A 19,840-nucleotide genomic window follows, 5' to 3' on the forward strand; every position below is an offset into this window, starting at 1 on the left:
CAGTCTTCCTCCGCGTTGTGGATCAGTTCCTTTCCTTATTTGGTCATGTTGACCCAGTACATAGAAATCCCCGCTTTATTCTTTCGACAATGATTAAGGAAGTGGTTATGCAAGGGTTGCACATTAACAATACAGCAAATACCAAGGTAAGAGGGAAGGGGGGGGGGGCTCCTTCACCTTCCAACCGGTTTGAGAACAAATCTTATATGCTTTGGTTTATTACAATCCTCAGGTTGAGAGCAGTCCTCTTTATTCCAGATAGCCCCATGAGTATGAATCACGCCAAATCCATATTTGAAATCAGTCCACATATTTACCCTCTTTCCTTCTGCCATTCGCAAGGCTTGCTTCAACGCCACCAGTTCTGCTATCCATGCCGAGGTATTTGCAGGTAGCGTTCCTGACTCCAGTACCTCGGTGGTGGTGACAACAGCATATCCGGCCGTTCGTCTTCCCTCTTGCACAAAGCTGCTCCCATCCGTAAATAACTCCAAATCAGGATTTTCCAGAGGTTCATCCCTCAGGTCCGGTCTGCTGGAATAGACTTGTTCAACAGTTAGCAGGCAGTCATGTTCTAGATTTTCTGTCGGATTTTCTGTCGACAGAAACATTGCTGGATTTACAATGGTTGTGGTTTTTAATTCCACATCGTCCTGCTCCAGCAAGACAACTTGATATTTTGACATTCTGCTGGGGGATAGCCAATGACCCCCCTTTTGTTCTAAAACAGTTACCACCATGTGTGGTACATATACCACCATCTTTTGGCCCATAGTCAGTTTTTGATCTTCCTAAATCAGCAATACCGTTGCTGCCACAGCGCACAAACATCCCAGCCATCCTTTACTCACGTTGTCAAGTTGTTTAGAGAAGTATCCTGCTGGCTGCTTCCAGGATCCCAGACGTTGTGCCAGCACTCCAAGGGCCAGATGTTGCCTCTCATGGACAAACAGCTCAAAAGGTTTGGTTAAATCAGGTAAACCCAAGGCAGGGGCCATCGGAATCCAGAGTCGACACCATCCAATCACTCCCAAGAAAGCTCTCAGCTCCTTTGGACTGTTGGGTTCTGGGATTTGACAAATGGCTTATTTTCTCTCAGTGCCTAATTGCCTTTGCCCTTGAGATATTTCAAATCCCAAATAAATCACTGCTTCTCTTCCTATCTGGGCCTTATTTCTGGAGACTCTGTATCCCCCTTGGCCCAGAAAATTTAATAAACTGATAGTAATTTCAAAACATTCTTCCTTGCTTTCTGTTGCTGTTTGAATATCATCCACATACTGCAACAATGTTCCCTTTTCTTGGTTCACAGAATCACAGAATCACAGAATGGTAGGGGTTGGAAGGGACCTCTGTGGGTCATCTAGTCCAACCCTCCTGCCGAAGCAGGGTCACCTACAGCAGGCTGCACAGGACCTTGTCCAGGCGGGTCTTGAATATCTCCAGAGAAGGAGACTCCACAACCTCCCTGGGCAGCCTGTTCCAGGGCTCCGTCACCCTCACAGGGAAGAAATTCTTCCTCATGTTCAGAGGGAACTTCCTGTGCTTCAATTTGTGCCCATTGCCTCTTGTCCTGTCACTGGGCACCACTGAAAAGAGTTTGGCCCCATCCTCCTGACACCCACCCTTCAGATATTTGTAAGTATATATTAGGTCCCCTCGCAGCCTTCTCTTCTTATCTTCTTCATCTTTCTTGAAATGGGGAGCCCAGAACTGGACAGAGTACTCCAGATGAGGCCTCACTAGGTCAGTGTAGAGGGGGTGGAGAACCTCCCTCGACCTACTGGCCACACTCTTCTTAATGCACCCCAGAATGCCATTGGCCTTCTTGGCAGTCAGGGCACACTGCTGGCTCATGGTTAACCTGTCGTCCACCAGAACACCCAGGTCCCTCTCCGCAGAGCTGCTCTCCAGCAGGTCCGCCCCAAGCCTGTACTGATGCATGGGGTTGTTCCTCCCCAGGTGCAGGACCCTGCACTTGCCTTTGTTGAACCTCATCAGGTTCCTCTCTGCCCAACTTTCCAGCCTGTCCAGGTCACGCTGAATGGCAGCACAGTCTTCTGGTGTATCTATCTACTACACCTCCCAGTTTGGTGTCACCAGCAAACTTGCTGAGGCTACATTCTAACTCTTCATCCAGGTCGTTGATGAAGAAGTTAAACAAGGCTGGGCCCAGTACTGACCCCTGGGGGACACCACTAGTTACCGGCCTCCAACTAGACTCAGTGCCACTGATGACAGCCCTCTGAGTTCTGCCGTTCAGCCAGTTCTCAATCCACCTCACCGACCACTCATCCAGCCCATACTTCCTGAGCTTCCCTAGGAGGATATTATGGGAGACTGTGTTTAAAGCCTTGCTGAAGTCTAGGTAGACAACATCTACTGCTCTCCCTTCATCTACACAGCCAGTCATGTCATCGTAGAAAGCTATCAGATTGGTCAGGCATGATTTCCCCTTGGTTCTGTTTCTTCCACATTTCTAATTCTTTTGCCAACTGATTTTCAGATATTGTGGGGCTATTTCTGAATCATTGTGGAAGTACAGTCCATGTCAGTTGCATCTTTCGTCCTGTTGCAGGGCTCTCCCATTCAAAAGCAAATATGCTTTGACTTTGTATATCCAGAGGTATGCAAAAGAAAGCATCCTTTAAATCTAGTATGGTAAACCATTTATGTTCCTCTTTTAGAGATGTCAGTAAAGTATAGGGATTGGCTACTACTGGGTGTATATCTTGAACTATCTGATTTATAGCTCTTAAATCCTGGACTAGTCGATATTCCTTGCCTCCAGATTTCCTTACCGGTAATATAGGAGTGCTATATTTTGACTCGCATTCTACCAAAAGTCCATATTCCACAAATTTTGTGATTAACCCCTCTAATCCTTTTCGAGCCTCCCACTTAATAGGATATTGTTTTTGTCTTACCGGTTTGGATCCAGGTTTCAAGGTCACTTTTACCGGTTCTGCCAATTTGGACCATCCCGGCACTTCATTTGCCCAAACCAAGGGGATTACTGCGTTTTCCACCTCTTCTGGAATTTGTTCCTCCTTAAAAGAATTCTGTAATATAAACACTCTTGCCTCTATGGCTTTTGATTCTGGTATCAATAATTTGTTTTTCCATTTTTAAAGGTTATTTGTGCCTCTAATTTGCTTAATAAATCTTGTCATAACAAAGGCAACGGACATTCAGGCATATGTAAAAACTGGTCCAAGGACCAGTCAAGCCTCAGCAGTGTCTCCACAACATCCCTAATGCCAGCCCACAGCAAGCAGCAAACCTCCCTAGATAACAGATGTTTTGGACCAGGAGGTGCTGGTCCGTTATGATCCCAGTAAGAAAGGCACTCAGACTCTCCAAGGATCATTCAAAATGCTATTTATTAGAGTTAACACTGTAAGGAGAGAATAGTACAGATAATCTTACATCCCTTTAGATGGTGGGAACTTTGAGTGATGTGGCATCGAACAGGCCTCTGACTGCTGTGCAGCATGCCATGCAAACCCCACCTATAGAAGAGAATCTCCCATTTTTGTCATTTGAGCCATTATAGGATTTTCTTGCAAGGAAATAACTCTCTTCATCATTACTACTGTAAAGGATGTTTGCCTGAGAACTTCTTGCTGCATTTTTAGAGAAAGGCAAGGACGTGCAAGTGATATAGCCACCAATATCAAGTGGAGGTGCCTGCAGGCTTATCTGTTACAATGAGCTGGCTAAGTTTATTCTGCGTCCAAGAGATTTGTGCAGCACAACACAGGCCTGAAGGCTGAGCTGTATGAGTTGCATAGGACAATACAGTACATGCCTAGGTCAATTTGGGCTAACTGTTATGTCAATCACAAACTCCTCGATGTACAATGGTCTTCTGGTCAGGACTACTACATTCCATCCCTTGTTCCACATACAGTTTACCTTTCCCAGAGGTATTATGTTACAGATTATAATAGTAAATGCTTTGGCTACAGCGTGATGTAGTAGACAAGAAGGAGCTTCCATACAGCTGGAGGGCAAGGGCATCCAACATGTCATGTTTGTTGATACATAGCATGCAGCAAGCAAAAGCAGCAGTGCGAGGCTCCACATAGCAGTTCTGTGTGAGATAAACCAAAGGCGTTATTTCATGTACTGCATACATTGAGGCACATAATGAGAGGTGTCTGCCTGCTCCTCTAGGATTAGATATTAGGCTCCTGGTCGCTTTGCTAGGAGCTCTGCAAGGATGACTTTCCCTCAAGAAGTCCAGTACATGTGTTGTCCCAGAAATCAAGGTTCTTTTACCAGGAGTGCAAAAAGCCAATCCACACACACAGAGTCGAGATATTTGTTTATTTCATGTCTGCGCAGAGATGGGTGCTAGGTGGTAACTCCGCAAACCTAGCACACTTTGGCTAACATGCTGTAAAAATTTATACATTTCAAGCAGCAGTTATCAGTACTTTTACAGTTATGCTTAATCACCCTCTTTCCCATTGGTCCTTACAAGTCTCGTCTCCACTTAAAGTCACAGTATCCTTCCTTTTTGCTGCGCTTGTTCCATGAGGAAGGGGCTTTTTTGGTAGGGGGCTTTTGCTACTCGAGGGCGGGTTTTTTAACCGTGCTAATTAGGATAGTTCACTCATAGTTCAAGTAGTCTTCTTTTTATCAGCAGTTTTGTTTCCTTTTGCCCTTATCTTAGTACCTTGTTTTAATTACAACTGTGGCTCTTCAGGGCTGCCATTCTAGTCCTTATCAGTTCCTTGTGTTCTTTTCCTATCCTCCTCTTAGTTTTTTGACATCACTGGCACCTTCTCCCCCCTATCCCAGCTGCAGCAGCAATGGGGGAAGGGGGGAGAAGCAGCAGTACAGCATCCTCCAGGGGTTAAAACCTTTCCCTCTGGTTTTCAGGGATCCTTTGAGGCCTGCTTGCTGGGCATCACATGCACTTGCCTCTGACTTGAAGGGAGTCATTAGGCTCTGTCAGCATCCTGGATTGTACCTCATAGCATTGATGACCTAACAGAAGCTGGTAGGAAGCTTTGAAAGTGTGTATTCAATTTCATTGCAGCTTGTTGTAGCTCTCTTGGCCAGTTAGGAAGAGTGTGAGAAGGGAGCAGTACACATAACTGTTCCTTCAGTAAGGCATTGCTCCACTCAACTAGGTCAGCTCCCCTGGGATGATAAGTTATTTGGTGTATCCAGTGTACTTCGTGCTCAGCAGCCCATTGTCATATGTTTTGGCCTGTTAAATGAGACCCACTGTCTGACTGGATACAGGTGTGTGGGCCTATCCACTGTATTAGTAATGGCAGGCCTTTCAATGTCCCTTTCTGGTCCACACATGGAGCTGAGGGCACAGCAATATAACTGGTATATGTGTTGACAGTTACCAATACGTACTGTAATTCCTGCGCTTTGGGTAAGGGCCAGAGGTAATCTAATTGTCAGGTATGACCAAGAACAGGGCCTTGTTGAATCTGCGCATAAGGCTGCTCAGACAACTTTTTAGCTTTCAATACTTTACAGACTGCACAACACTGCACTAAGTCCTAAATGGCTTCCTGGGTACACAGAATACCTGAGATTTGAATCCATCTGTATGTGCCATTGACATTCAGGTGCTGAAATTTCTTGGGCCTATTTAAGAAGGACTTCCCAAAAGGAAAAAGTGCATCACAGCACGAGGTATCCATTTTTCAGGAACCTCCCTCAATCGCAATGGCCTTTCAAAGATAACTGAGAGGGGCCTTCCAATGACATGGGTCAACTCCCTCAGCACTTGTGGGTGCAAGCTCTCAGGGCCCATGGACTTATGTAGGTCCAGTTAGTTTAAATACTCCCTGTCATGGTTTTGTCCCAGTCAGCAATAAAGAACCACACAGTCACTCGCTCGCTCCTCCCCTCTGGTGGGATAGGGAGGAGAATAGAAAGAAAAAGGAAAACTCATGGGTTCTGATGCCATGAAAAGCTGGAATTGAAGACTCAATAGTTGGAAGACTATTAAGCAGGTATTCTTTATTAAGGCACCGGGCACACGGGGGATGTCTCCTCCAAACGTGCGCACCAAACACCCTGAAACACCCTGTCATTTCAGGTTAATTACAATCACAATATACACATTCATCATATTTCCGAGAAATGCTTAGCATATTCATGACTTTTCTAAGAACTAATTAGCATATGTTAATGTCTTTCATGCATGTCTGTTAGCGTCCTCGGGTGGTCTTTTGGGGATCTTAAGATGAAGGCTTATACTCCTCATCACGGTGTCTGCTGGTTGACCTTTGTTTGTGCGCAAACTCAGTTCTAAGATCGCGTATACCTTCTCTTTCCAGGTTGTTTTGCTCTGGTCTTGTTGCCCTCTTGGTGCTTCTTTATCTCTGTAGCTTGGTACATCTGCCCTCCCAAGGAGGGAGCAAATATATATATAATATATACTATAGATAATATATATATATTATACAGCAGGACGGCTATGACTTGGTCGCCATCACAGAAACATGGTGGGACAACTCGCATGACTGGCATGCTGTCATGGATGGCTACAGACTCTTTAGGAAAGACAGGCCTACAAGGAGAGGTGGTGGAGTTGCTCTGTATGTGAGGGAGCAACTGGAATGCATTGAGCTTTGCCTGGGGGCAAATGAGGAAAGAGTTGAGAGCTTATGGGTTAGAATTAAGGGGCAGCCTCATATGGGTGATGTTATTGTGGGTGTGCACTACAGGCCACCTGACCAGGAGGAGGAAGTTGATGAGGCCTTCTACAGGCAGCTGCAAGCAGCCTCACAGTCACAGGCCCTGGTTCTCATGGGGGACTTCAACCACCCTGACATCAGCTGGGAAGACCACACAGCTAGGCAGGCGCAATCCAGGAGGTTCCTGCAGAGCATCGATGATAACTTTCTGATGCAAGTGGTAGAGGAACTACAAGGAAAGACGCTCTGCTGGACCTTGTATTAACAAACAAGGAGGGACTGGTTGAGGATGTTCCTTCCACATCCTCCACGCTCAGGAGCGGTGCATCCCCCTGAGCAAGCGATCTAGCAAAGGAGGCAAGAGATCCGCATGGATGAGCAAGGAGCTTCTCGCGGAGATCAGGTGGAAGAGAAAGGTCCATGGAATGTGGAAAGAGGGGCAGGCCACTTGGGAAGAATACAGGAATGTTGTCAGAGCATGCAGGGATGCGATGAGGAAGGCCAAGGCCCACCTGGAATTGAAGCTGGCAAGGGATGTCAAAAATAACAAGAAGGGCTTCTTCAACTACATCAGCAGCAAAAGGAAGGCTAGGGACAATGTGGGGCCGCTGCTGAATGAGGTGGGTGTCCTGCTGATGGAGGATACAGAGAAGGCAGAGCTACTGAATGTCTTCTTTGCTTCAGTCTTCAGTGCCAAGGCAGGCCCTCAGGAATCCCAGGCCCCGGAGGTAAGAGAAGCAGCCCACAGAGAGGATGACCTTCCCTTGGTCGAGGAGTATTGTGTGAGGGATCGCTTAAGCGATCTGGACACCCACAAATCCATGGGCCCCGATGGAATGCACCCACGAGTGCTGAGGGAGCTGGCAGATGTCATTGCTGAGCCACTCTCCATCATCTTTGAGAGGTCCTGGAGGACAGGAGAGGTGCCCGAGGACTGGAGAAAGGCCAGTGTCACTCCAATCTTCAAAAAGGGCAAGAAGGAGGACCCAGGGAACTACAGGCTGGTCAGCCTCACCTCCATCCCGGGAAAGGTGATGGAGCAGCTCATCCTGGAGGTCATCATCAAGCAAGTGGAGGAAAAGAAGGTTATCAGAAGTAGTCAGCATGGATTCACCAAGGGGGAATCATGCCTGACCAATCTGATAGCTTTCTACGATGGCATGACTGGCTGGGTAGATGAAGGGAGAGCCGTGGATGTTGTCTACCTCGAGTTCAGCAAGGCTTGCGACACTGTCTCCCATAACATCCTCCTAGGGAAGTTCAGGAAGTGTGGGCTGGATGAGTGGTCGGTGAGGTGGACTGAGAACTGGCTGAACGGCAGGGCTCAGAGGGTTGTCATCAGCGGCGCCGAGTCTAGTTGGAGGCTGGTAACAAGTGGTGTCCCCCAGGGGTCAGTACTCGGCCCAATCTTATTCAACTTCTTCATCAACGACCTGGATGAAGAGTTAGAGTGTACCCTCAGCAAGTTTGCTGATAACACAACACTGGGAGGAATGGTGGATACACCAGAAGGTTTTGCTGCCATTCAGCGACACCTGGAAAGCCTGGAGAGTTGGGCACAGAGGAACTTGATGAGGTTCAACAAGGGCAAGTGCAGGGTCAACAAGGGCAAGTGCACCTGGCGAGGAATAACCCCATGCACCGGTACAGACTAGGGGCAGACCTGCTGGAAAGCAGCTCTGCGGAGAGGGACCTGGGTGTCGTGGTGGATGACAAGTTGACCATGAGCCAGCAGTGTGCCCTGGCTGCCAAGAAGGCCAATGGGATCCTGGGGTGCATTAACAAGAGTGTGGCCAGCAGGACGAGGGAGGTTCTCCTTCCCCTCTACACTGCCCCGGTGAGGCCCCATCTGGAGTACTGTGTCCAGTTCTGGGCTCCCCACTTCAAGAAAGATGAAGAGCTACTGGAGAGATTCCAGTGGAGGGCTACGAGGATGATGAGGGGACTGGAGCATCTCTCCTACGAGGAAAGGCTGGGGGAGCTGGGCTTGTTCAGCCTGAAGAAGAGAAGGCTGCGAGGAGACCTGATAATTGCTTATAAATATCTGAAGGGTGGGTGTCAGGAGGATGGGGCCAGACTCTTTTCAGTGGTGCCCAGCGACAGGACAAGGGGCAATGGGCACAAACTGAGGCACAGGAAGTTCCGTCTGAATATGAGGAACAACTTCTTCCCTGTGAGGGTGACGGAGCCCTGGAACAGGCTGCCCAGGGAGGTTGTGGAGTCTCCCTCTCTGGAGATATTCAAGACCCGCCTGGATGAGGTCCTGTGCAGCCTGTTCTAGGTGACCCTGCTTTGGTAGGGGGAGTTGGACTAGATGACCCACAGAGGTCCCTTCCAACCCCTACCATTCTGTGATTCTGTGATTTACTGAAGCCTCTGGAATGGCCATCTGCAGTGCTACCTATGGCTTAGTTGCATTCACAATCTGTTTTTCTTTACCAGTGATTTTTGCCAGGAGTGGTAGACACTAATGTCGTCCTTCCACAGTGACAGGACAAAAAACTTATTGGCAAGACCACCAGCCACTTAAGAAAGACAGGGAATTTATAGCAGGGTATATTAGGATATGATGTGGACGTCTGAAAATTCAGTACGGGCTGGCTGACATGAAGACTGCCAATTTAGTGAAATGGTGGCTTAAAGCAAAAATCCCCATTACTGTATAATTCTTTATAAGTGTTTAGTTCATTTTGCTATAAAAAACCCTCTTAATGTTGCCTAAAACATTGCTAATGAATTATAGAAATGCCTCTGAATCTGACAGAGCATATGCAGAACAAATCACTGTGCACAGACCAATTACATAATCTGCGTGCAGTAGATCTAAGTTATATTAGACTCGCTCTGATAAGTATAGAGTAATTGCAGGTGTGCTGGATGCAACACTTTGGATCTGTGAAGCTGACAATTCTGATAGAGCATTCTGCAGTTTTGGTTGCAGAATTCTGAGGTTTAGGCCAAAGTAATCATTAAATGAAACACAAAATATATCCAGTAAGCTTGATTTTAGTAAATTGCCTGTACTGCATTATTTGACGAGGCTTCACCAAAGGCAAGTCCTGCCTGACTAACCTAGTGGCCTTCTATGATGGAGGGACTACATCAGTGGACAAGGGAAATGCTATGGGTGTCGTCACTCTGGACTTCTGTAAGGCCTTTAACACGGTCCCCCACAACATCCTTCTCTCTAAATTGGAGAGATATGGATTTGATGGGTGGACTGTTCGGTGGATGAGGAATTGGGTGGGTGATCACATCTAGAGGTTAGTGGTCAGTGGCTCAATGTCCAGATGGAGGTCGGTGATGAGTGGTGTCCCTCAGGGGTCCGTACTGGGACCAGTACTGCTGAATATCTTCATCAGTGACATAGACAGGGGGATCGAGTGCACCCTCAGCAAATTTGCAGACACCACCAAGCTGAGTGGTGATGTCAACATGCCTGAGGGAAAGGGATGTCATCCAGAGGGACCTGGACAAGCTCGAGAAGTGGACCCGTGTGAACCTCATGAGGTCCAACAAGGCTAAGTGCAAGGTCCTGCACCTGGGTCGGGGCAACCCCCGCTAACAATACAGGCTGGGGGATGAAGGGATTGAGACCAGCCCTGCCAAGAAGGACGTGGGGGTACTGGCAGATGAAAAGCTGGACATGAGCTGACAGTGTGTGCTCGCAGCCCAGAAAACCAACCATATCCTGGGCTGCATCAAAAGGAGTGTGGCCAGCAGGTTGAGGGAGGAGATTCTGCCCTTCTACTGCACTCTGGCGAGACCCCCCCACCTGGAGTCCTGCATCCAGCTCTGGAGCTCTCAGCACAGGAAGACATGGACCTGTTGGAGCAGGTCCAGAGGAGGGCCACAAAAATAATCAGAGGGCTGGAGGACCTCTCCTACGAGGAAAGTCTGAGAGAGTTGGGGCTGTTCAGCCTGGAGTAGAGGAGGCTCTGGGGAGACCTTATTGCAGCCTTTCAGTACTTAAAGGGAGCCTATAGGAAAGATGGGGACACAGTTTTCAGGAGGGCCTGTTGCTATAGGACAAGGGGTAATGGTTTTAAACTAAAAGAAGGTAGATTTAGACTAGATAAAAGGAAGAAATTTTTTACAGTGAGGGTGGTGAAACACTGGAACAGGTTGCCCAGAGAAGCAGTGAAGGCCCCATCCCTGGAAACATTCAAGGTCGGGTTGGACGGGGCTCTGAGCAACCTGGTCTAGTTGAAGATGTCCCTGCTCATTGCAGTGGGGTTGGACTAGATGACCTCTAAAGGTTCCTTCCAACCCAAACTATTCTATGATTCTATAATTCTATGATTCTTTGATTATGGCACAACCTACACCATGTCTCTTAATTCTACACTATGTTGTACACTGTAAGACGCTGTATTCCTTTCAGTATGGAAGTAAAAGTTTTAAATTTCATTAACATCTTTCATATGCAAGTTAAAACCATTCCCTCCTTGTCGTTCTATGGAGATGAAATTTTGATGGCTGATACCATGTTTGAAATATCAGTTTGACAAGCTGAAAGAAATAAAAATTTATTTTTCTTTTGTATTGGATCTGGCTGAGATACAGTTAATTTTCCCCATAGCAGCTCTCATAGTGGTTTGCTTTGTATTGGTAGCTAGAAAGGTGTTGATAACACACCAGTGCTTTGACTACTGCTGAGCAGTACTCGCACAGTATCAAGGCTTTCTCTCCAGCATTCCCCCCTAATCAGTAGGCTCGGGGTGGGCAAGATCTTGGGAGGGGATACAGTCAGGACAGCTGACCCAGAATTGACCAAGGGGATATTTCACACCATATGACGTCTGCTCAGCAGTAAAAGCTAAGAGAAAGGAGGAGGAATGGGGGGCATTTGTTTCTAGTTTGTCTTCCAGAGCAATGGCTATGAGTACTGAAGCCCTGCTTCCTGGGAAGTGGCTGGACATTGTCTGCTGATGGGAAGTAGACAAGAAATCTCTTGCTTCCACACGTGGCCTTTTGCTTTATTAAACTGCCTTTGTCTTGACCCACAAGTTTGCTCATCTCATTTTCTTCCCCCCTGTCCTGCTGAGGAGGGGAGTGACAGAGCAGTTTGGGGGGCACCTGGCATCCAGCCAAGGTCAACCCACTGTAAGGGTCTGGACAATATGAGGTTAAATGTCTCAAACATTCATCTAAGGTGCTAATGTGAAGGACAAAGCCTGTGAGTGTTGGATACAGGAGCATTGTACTTGTGCCGATAATGCTGGGCCTGAGCAAAGGGCCTACTCATCCTGGTGCCTGCCGGTCTGGCACTAACTCAACCAAGTGACATCTAGACTAAGGGAGAGACTCTTGCAGCCCGATGCTACTCTGGTAAAGCTAAGCAGACCACTTTTAATTGCCTCCATACCCAACTCCCTTTTTACCCATAACAAGCTAAGAGTCCTGCACCTGGAAGAGGTCAAACAGAGGTAACTGTGGTAGGGGGAGATTGTGACCACTGACTCAGTTCAAGACCGAAAAGATTTGCCCCCCCACACCTGTAAGGAGCATGCGTACTAATCTACATGGAAAGCGAGGCTAACAGCCTATAACAGAAAAGGTGGTTATCACCAACTAATTAATTAGCATGAGAAGAAAGAAACTAGCTAAGGGGAGGGGGCTAACTACCTATAAAAGCTGAGAAAAATTGTTATAAAGGTGGTGCCCCCAGGACCTGGGGGAGTGGGACATTTAATTACTCTCATTATTGGGGTATGACACCCACCACACCTTTAAATAGCACGGCTGCCCAAATTAACATGACAGATTAAAAAATATGATATTTATGCTTCACTGTGTATTACTCATTAGTTTATGGATTGAAAGTCACCAGCAGAATGTCATCATTGCTAGATTTTGTGTCTGGATCTTTGATTTATTTGACAGACATACAACATCCAAATTATCTAGGCATATTGTCAGTGACTGTTTAGGTGTTGGTGTAGGGGAATACATGATATTTTTAATAGATCAGTACTCAGTTATTTCCCTGGAACTGCCTTTTTTCCTGGTGATGCTACTTGTCTTGTTTTGTGTTGATTCTGTGTGGTTTGAGTAAAGCACTCCTCTATTAGTTTTCTTCCACAGAAATTAAGATTACTTGGGAAGCTACAAATTTCCTTTTTTACAGATTTAGTAATATAATAGTCTTGAATCAGAGCTAGAAGAAACTGAGTTAGAGCTAAAAGTAAATAAATCAGTGAACTACAAGCAAATCAACAGAATGGAAGAAACTTTTAGCTCTTTAACTCAATAAACAAGTCAGTGAACTACAAATCCTACTTTTGATTATCATCTTCCCTTCTTCCATGTCCTGTGTATAAGCAATATGAAGCCAAAAAAAGGAAAAAAGCTGTCTATATGCATCTTTATAACATCATGTAAAAGTAAAATGTCCAGTTCTGGTGGGTTAGCATTGACTAACAGCCAAACTCCCACTCAGCTGCTCGCTCCCCCTGCTCAGTGGAATGGGGGAGAAAAATAGAAAGAACAGGAACAAATAAGCTTGTGGGTCAAGACAAAGACGGGGAGATTGTTTAACAATTAGTGTTGCAGGCAAACCAGGCTCAAATGGGCAAGATGAATTTAACTTATTGCTACTTAAAATAGATATCTAATTACTGATTTGAGTAGTGGAAAACACAAACATTAAACCAACACCTTTTCTCCCCCTTTCCCAGGCTCAACTTCATTCCTTCACTCCAGACTCCTGGAGTACAGGGGGATGGGGGGTTACAGTCAGTACATAACAGTTTCCCTATGCTGCTCCTTCCTTCTCACACTTTTCCTCTTCTCTGGTGTGGGTTCTCCACAGGCTTCAGTCATGTTAGGAAAAATCTGCTCTGGCATGTGTTCTCCACGGGCAGCAGGGAATATCTGCTCAGCCATGAAGCACCTCCTCCTCCTGCTCAGACCTTGGTGTTCCCTCTATTATTTCTCAATCTTTTTGTTCTCTCCTCCCGTCTCTGTCCAGCATTTTCTACACTTTCTTAAATATGTTTTCACAGAGACACCACAAACTTCACTGATTAGCTCAGCTTTGGCCTGTGGTGGGTCTGTTGCTGAGACAGCTGGAACCGGTTGTGTCCATCACAGGGCAACCCCTTACCTCTTCCCACAGGGGCCACCCCTGCAGCACAACCACCCCCCCTACTACCAAAACCCTACCACATACTCCCAATACAGCAGTCATTAAGGTAAGTGTGCAGGTCTGGGTTTGTTATAATCCATATATGCATATAAAAGTTGAAAAGGCTGAGCAAGGTGCCTATTATTTCTGTTTCTTTAATAAGAACAGTTGCTTACATGTGATTTATTGAAATAATTGCCACTATCTTCTTCCCACCCTTGTTTTTTCCTTTTGGAGTGGAAAAACTCCTAGAAATAACTAGTGTCATCTGTGAATTCTAGAGGAGAAACCAAGACTATAAAGCCAATACAAGTGTGAATAGATTTGACCCTCTTAGGGAAGACGGTGACACAGTCCCCTTCTCCCCACTCACACAGAGCAAGTATGTTGGTGTCAGCAGCACCTTTTACAGAAATCATATGAATAGGCAAGTGACAGATTTTCTTTACAGCTGCTCCCGAGAGTCAGTCAGCCTTTCCTCTGATGAGGATGCGCTTTCACTATCCTTATTTCAATGGGCCCGTGTCTGGAGTCTGTTTGCAAGACAATTTGTTCTCATAGTATACCTTTAAAAAGGGATGTCCATATTTATGTAGTTCAATATAGTGTGTTCTGTACTAACCAACAATTTTCACATTGTAATTAGGGTCATCTCTAGAGCACCCCAATTTACAAAATCTGGCTATTGTGTTGTCCTTGTTCAGCATTGCTGACTGATGCTGGACTACAATGAAAGCAGATAGATGGTATCTTTTGTCTCGGAACAAATGAAATAGCAATATTGTCTCACAAACAGTTCGTTACCCGGTGTGCAAGATCCAATATGCACACAGAACCGAGATATCAGTTTATTTCATGTCTGTGCAGAGATGGATGCTAGGTGGCAACTACACAAAGCTAGCACACCTGGTTACATTCACATCACATATTTATACAGTTAAAAATGTTAGTTCTGCCTATTAGCCATGCCCTCCTAACTATGATTGGTTAGTTCTCTTCTCATTTTGGTTTAAAGATACAGTACTCCCAAAAGTTACTATGCATGCCCAGTAAATCAGGGTCTCTGCTTGGGCCGGGGTCTCCAACTCAAGGGGTGTGATTTTTAGTATTATAATGAGGATAGTTCATTTAAGGGCACTGTTCATCATTCTTCTGCTGTTAGTTCCAAACTGTTCAAAAACATTTTAGCTTACATATTCTTCCAAGATATACTTTGTTCCCAAGGACAGTGGTTCCTGATTAGATGCTCCTGTATCAGCCACTCTTGTCAACGTCTTGGCCTTCTGTTAACCCTAGAGTACGTATTCTAGCTAAATAATTAGGTCAGACTGACCTTCTGTGCATACTTGTATAGTACTGAGTTCAACCAACTACAGTATGCTGAACAGTTTTTCACTGCATAGTACCAGTTACTTTTGTGGCACATACTATTGTACCTGGTGAATCATGGTAGCTTTAAATTTTTGACACATTAGATGGATCAGGTTTTTTTTTACTCTTTGTCCTTTTGTAACAACACTAGCCATAAGACTTTTTGGGGGACTGAGTTAAAATTATGAACTTGAAATTTGATAAAGGTCATCAAAGTGTTTATTCCTCATGTCAACAATTTGCATTAATACTGGAGCTGGAAAAGTGTTTGCTTTAGTTCCTGGGTAAGATTCTGAGCATCCTACAATAATCCCACAATAATGTTTTGAAACCCCTTATTAGAACTGTCACATAATTTAGAAAGATCTAGGAGCTGCAGAAACAGAACATCTTCTTATAAGGTTAGAAAATACAACAGCATGTTTAAGTCCAAAATGTCCTTGTTTGAACTTGAAAGAACTCTGCTTTATGTAATTAGTAAGCAGACTTCTGAATTACATAAATCAAAGCTGTTCCTAATCCAGAGTCTACTCTGTGTGTTTGTATGTGTGTTTGTGTTCCTTACAGATTTACACAGGTGACAGATTCTAGGAGGGTTTTCACTGCACTCTGTGAGGGACTTCACTGTTAAAATGCACTTATAAACTGCAGATTGCATTATTTAGCTAAAGATATCCCTATATTCATCAGTGGCGAGATGACTGGTTTCTCTCTCTGTGGTTGCTAGAGGCTTTGGGTAGAGGGGCCCGTAGCTAGTGCAAAATTTGGGTTTCTTCCTTCTCCCTGTAGTACTCTTCATATGTAATAAATAGCAACTATTCTTCTTTCCCTTCAGATCTGCTCACAGTGAACCAAGGAGAAAGAAATGATTTGTTTGAATATTTTGTATTTATCAACTAGTTGCCAAGAGAGTAAGGTTTAGAGTATTGGAGCTTGCCTTTTGTAGCAGCAAATAAATGGAAGCAATGTACTACTTGTACTCTGCTTCAGCAGTTTGTCCTAAGCATTCTCTCAAGTACATTTTTTCTTGTTTCTTCTGGTAGTTCCAGAAGCCTAGTTAGTATTAGAGCACACAAAATCATAATGGATGACTGTGGATTCTCCTTCTCTGGAGATATTCAAAACCTGCCTGGACGCGGCCCTGTGCAACCTGCTCTAGGTGACCCTGCTTTGGCAGGGGGGTTGAACTAGATGACCCACAGAGGTCCCTTCCAACCCCTACCATTCTGTGATTCTGTGATTCTGTGATTCTGTGATAAAAGAGTACCAAATATACTCGTCAGAGTCCAATACTCTCTGACTAGGTTTCTTTAGATATTCCACATGAGCAAGGTTTAATGTTTTAAATCTAAATTTACTTTTTTGATGGTATTTGACATTACACGGGATATTGATTCAGCAGAGCGATACAGCAATGTACTGAAATCATAACACAAGCACAATATAGCAATTGTAGTATACAGTTGGATCACAATGCAGATGTGATTCCCATTACCAGTCTCTATATGCTCACCATCATGACACAGAGCATCCCTAATTGCTGGGAAGGAATATATGGGTTGAAGCCAGCTCAAGTCCATTGCTCTTTTTAAAGTTCATTTTGCTGGTTGCTCATTTCTTATACTCTGTGTTGGGCTGAGCCATGCATGCACTTCCCCCATGCTGGTGTGGCTGGCTCTCCTGGGTTTGGCTGGAACAGGGTTAATTTTCACAAGAAACCAGGAGGGGACACAGCTGAGATGGCTGACCCAAACTAGCCAAACAAATGGGATACTTGATACCATGTGGCATCATGCTTGGTTTTAAGTAGGGGACCTGGCTGGGGAGAGTAATGGTTGCTCGGAAGCGTCCTGGGCATCAGGTGGTAAGAAATTCGAGCTGTGTATTCCCTTGTTTTGTATATTCTTTTTATCAGTATTATGGCTGTTACTGTTCCAGACTGCAATGGAACAGGGTGAAGCTCCGGAACTTCTACAGTACATCAATGACATAATTGTGTGGGGTGATACAACAGCAGAAGTATTTGAGAAAGGGGAGAAAATAGTTCAAACCCTTCAGAAAGATGGTTTTGCCATAAAACGAAGTAAAGTCAAGGGACCTGCACAGGAGATCCAGTTTTTAGGAACAGGGGATTGAGTGCTCCCTCAGTAAGTTTGCAGGTGACACCAAACTGGGCGGGAGTGTCGATCTGCTCGAGGGTAGGAAGGCTCTGCAGAGGGATCTGGACAGACTGGATCGATGGGCCTAGGCTAATTGTATGAGGTACAACAAGGCCAAGTGCTGGGTCCTGCACTTGGGTCGCAACAACGTTAAAGATTCTGTGATTCTATGAATAGAATGGCAAGATGGGCATCGTTGTATCCCAATGGATGTGATCAACAAAATAGCAGCTATGTCTCCACCAGCTAACAGAAAGGAAACACAAGCTTTTTCAGGCGTTGTGGGTTTTTGGAGTATGCATATACCAAACTACAGTCATATTGTAAGCACTCTCTATGAAGTTGTCGTGGTTTAACCCTGGTCGGCAACAAAGAACCACGGGGTCGCTCTATCGCCCCTCCCACTGCTGGTGGAGAATGGAAAGAAAAAGGCAAAACTTGTGGGTTGGGATAAGGGCAGTTTAACAGAACAGCAAATGAAGCGAACAGTAGCAACAACAATACTGATAAGAAGAATATACAAAACAAACAGTGGAATGCTCAGAGCAACTCCCCCACTTAAATCCCGAGCATGACGGCACATGGTATCGAATACCCTGTTCTGTTTGGCCAGTTTGGGTCAGCCCGCCTGGCTGTGTCCCCTCCAGGCTTCTTGTGAAAATTAACCCTATCCCGGCTGAACACAGAACATTATCCACCCCTTATTCTATACCATCTACATCTTGCCCAGGTCCCCCGTTTTCCACTTGATCACGACCACTTTTCCTGTCTTTAATGCATACAGACAGATATCATTCCCTTAGTCTGTGGGCCATCCCTCTAAAATAACCACGGAGTTCATGTAATCCACGATCTTGGGCTCCATCTGTCATAACAGTCTTCCAGGGCAGGAGAGATGATGTGTGGTGTTGGATGGTCGCATGCTGCATCCGGAGCTCGTGGCTGGTGTATCTGGTAAGGCCCGTGCCCACGGTCTGCGGGCTGAAGATGTCGATCTTGATGAAGTTGCTGGGTGACAGTTGTTGAAGCCAGGTCCAGTCCCATCACCGCTGCTCTTGGTTTCATCAAAGTCCATCCGTCATTAGTTTGGGTGATTCTTACTGTGATACTACTTATATAACATATAACAACTATAGTAGTGATGACAGGCAGTGACAGGGTTATTCAGCAATTAACATCATACAGTTTCATTTACTGACTATTCTCAACCAAAAATCAAATCCCCATGAGGTACACATCAGACTTCCCCATCCTTCTGCATCACCCACCAGGTGCACCCAGGTCCTTGAGCAAAAGTATCCCAGTGTTTGATGGTCCCATGCCCCCATTGCTTTCAGAGCAGTTTTTAGCAGTCCATCATGCCATTCGATCTTTCTGGAGGCTGGCGCATGGTAGGGGATGTGATACACCCACTCAGTACCATGTTCTTTTGCCCAGGTGTCTATGAGGCTGTCGACAGCCAGCTGAACATGAGCCAGCAGTGTGCCCAGGTGGTCAAGAAGGCCAACGGCATCCTGGCTTGTATTAGGAATAGTGTGGCCAGCAGGAGGAGGGAGGTGATCGTGCCCCTGTACTCGGCACTGGTGAGGCCGCACCTCGAGTACTGTGTTAGGTTTTGGTCCCCTCACTACACGAAGGACATTGAGTTGCTGGAGCATGTCCAAAGAAGGGCGACGAAGCTGGTGAAGGGTCTGGAGCACAAGTCATGAGGAGCGGCTCAGGGAACTGGGGTTGTTTAGTTTGGAGAAGAGGAGGCTGAGGGGGGACCTTATGGCTCTCTACAGCTACCTGAAAGGATGTTGTAAAGAGGTGGGTGTCAGTTCCCAAGTAGCAAGTGATAGGACAAGAGGAAATGAAATGGCCTAAAGTTGTGCCAGGGGAGTGTCCTGCTTTTGGCTGGGATAGAGTTAAGTTTTCTCCCAGTAGCTGCTGTGGTTTGGATTCGGTATGAATAGCATGCTGATAGTGCACTGATGCTTTGGGTTGTTGCTAAGAAATCAAGGACCTTTTTTCAGTTTCCCATGTTCGGCTAATGAACAGCTGTGCAGGAGCTGGGAGGGAGTATAGCCAAGCAGCTAGCCCAAGCTGGCCAATGGAAATATTCCATACCATAGACGTCACGCTCAGTATATAAATGGGGGTTGGCCAGGGGGCAGGAACCTTTTCTCTGTGATTTTGGAACTTTTCCATGAGTTCAATTTTTTCCGCGAGGTCGGTCTTTTTCTGTGAGTTCGTTAAGTTCTGCAAAATTCACAAGTTTGGAGAAATCCGCGACCTCCAGGAAATCCGCGAGTTCTGCAATCACTGCTCAGGGTCTGGCTGCGCAATCGGTCATCAGGCGGTAAGAAAAAATTGTATTGTGTATTGCTTGTTTTGCATATTCTATTATTATTATTTCCTTTTTTGTCTTATTAAACTGCCATTATCTCAACCCACGAGTTTTACTTTTTGTCCATTCTCTTCCCCATACCACTGGTGGGGGGGAGGAGCAAGTGAGCAGCTGT

Source organism: Opisthocomus hoazin, chromosome W (genome assembly GCF_030867145.1).
Source record: "Opisthocomus hoazin isolate bOpiHoa1 chromosome W, bOpiHoa1.hap1, whole genome shotgun sequence".
Classification (NCBI taxonomy): Eukaryota; Metazoa; Chordata; class Aves; order Opisthocomiformes; family Opisthocomidae; genus Opisthocomus; species Opisthocomus hoazin.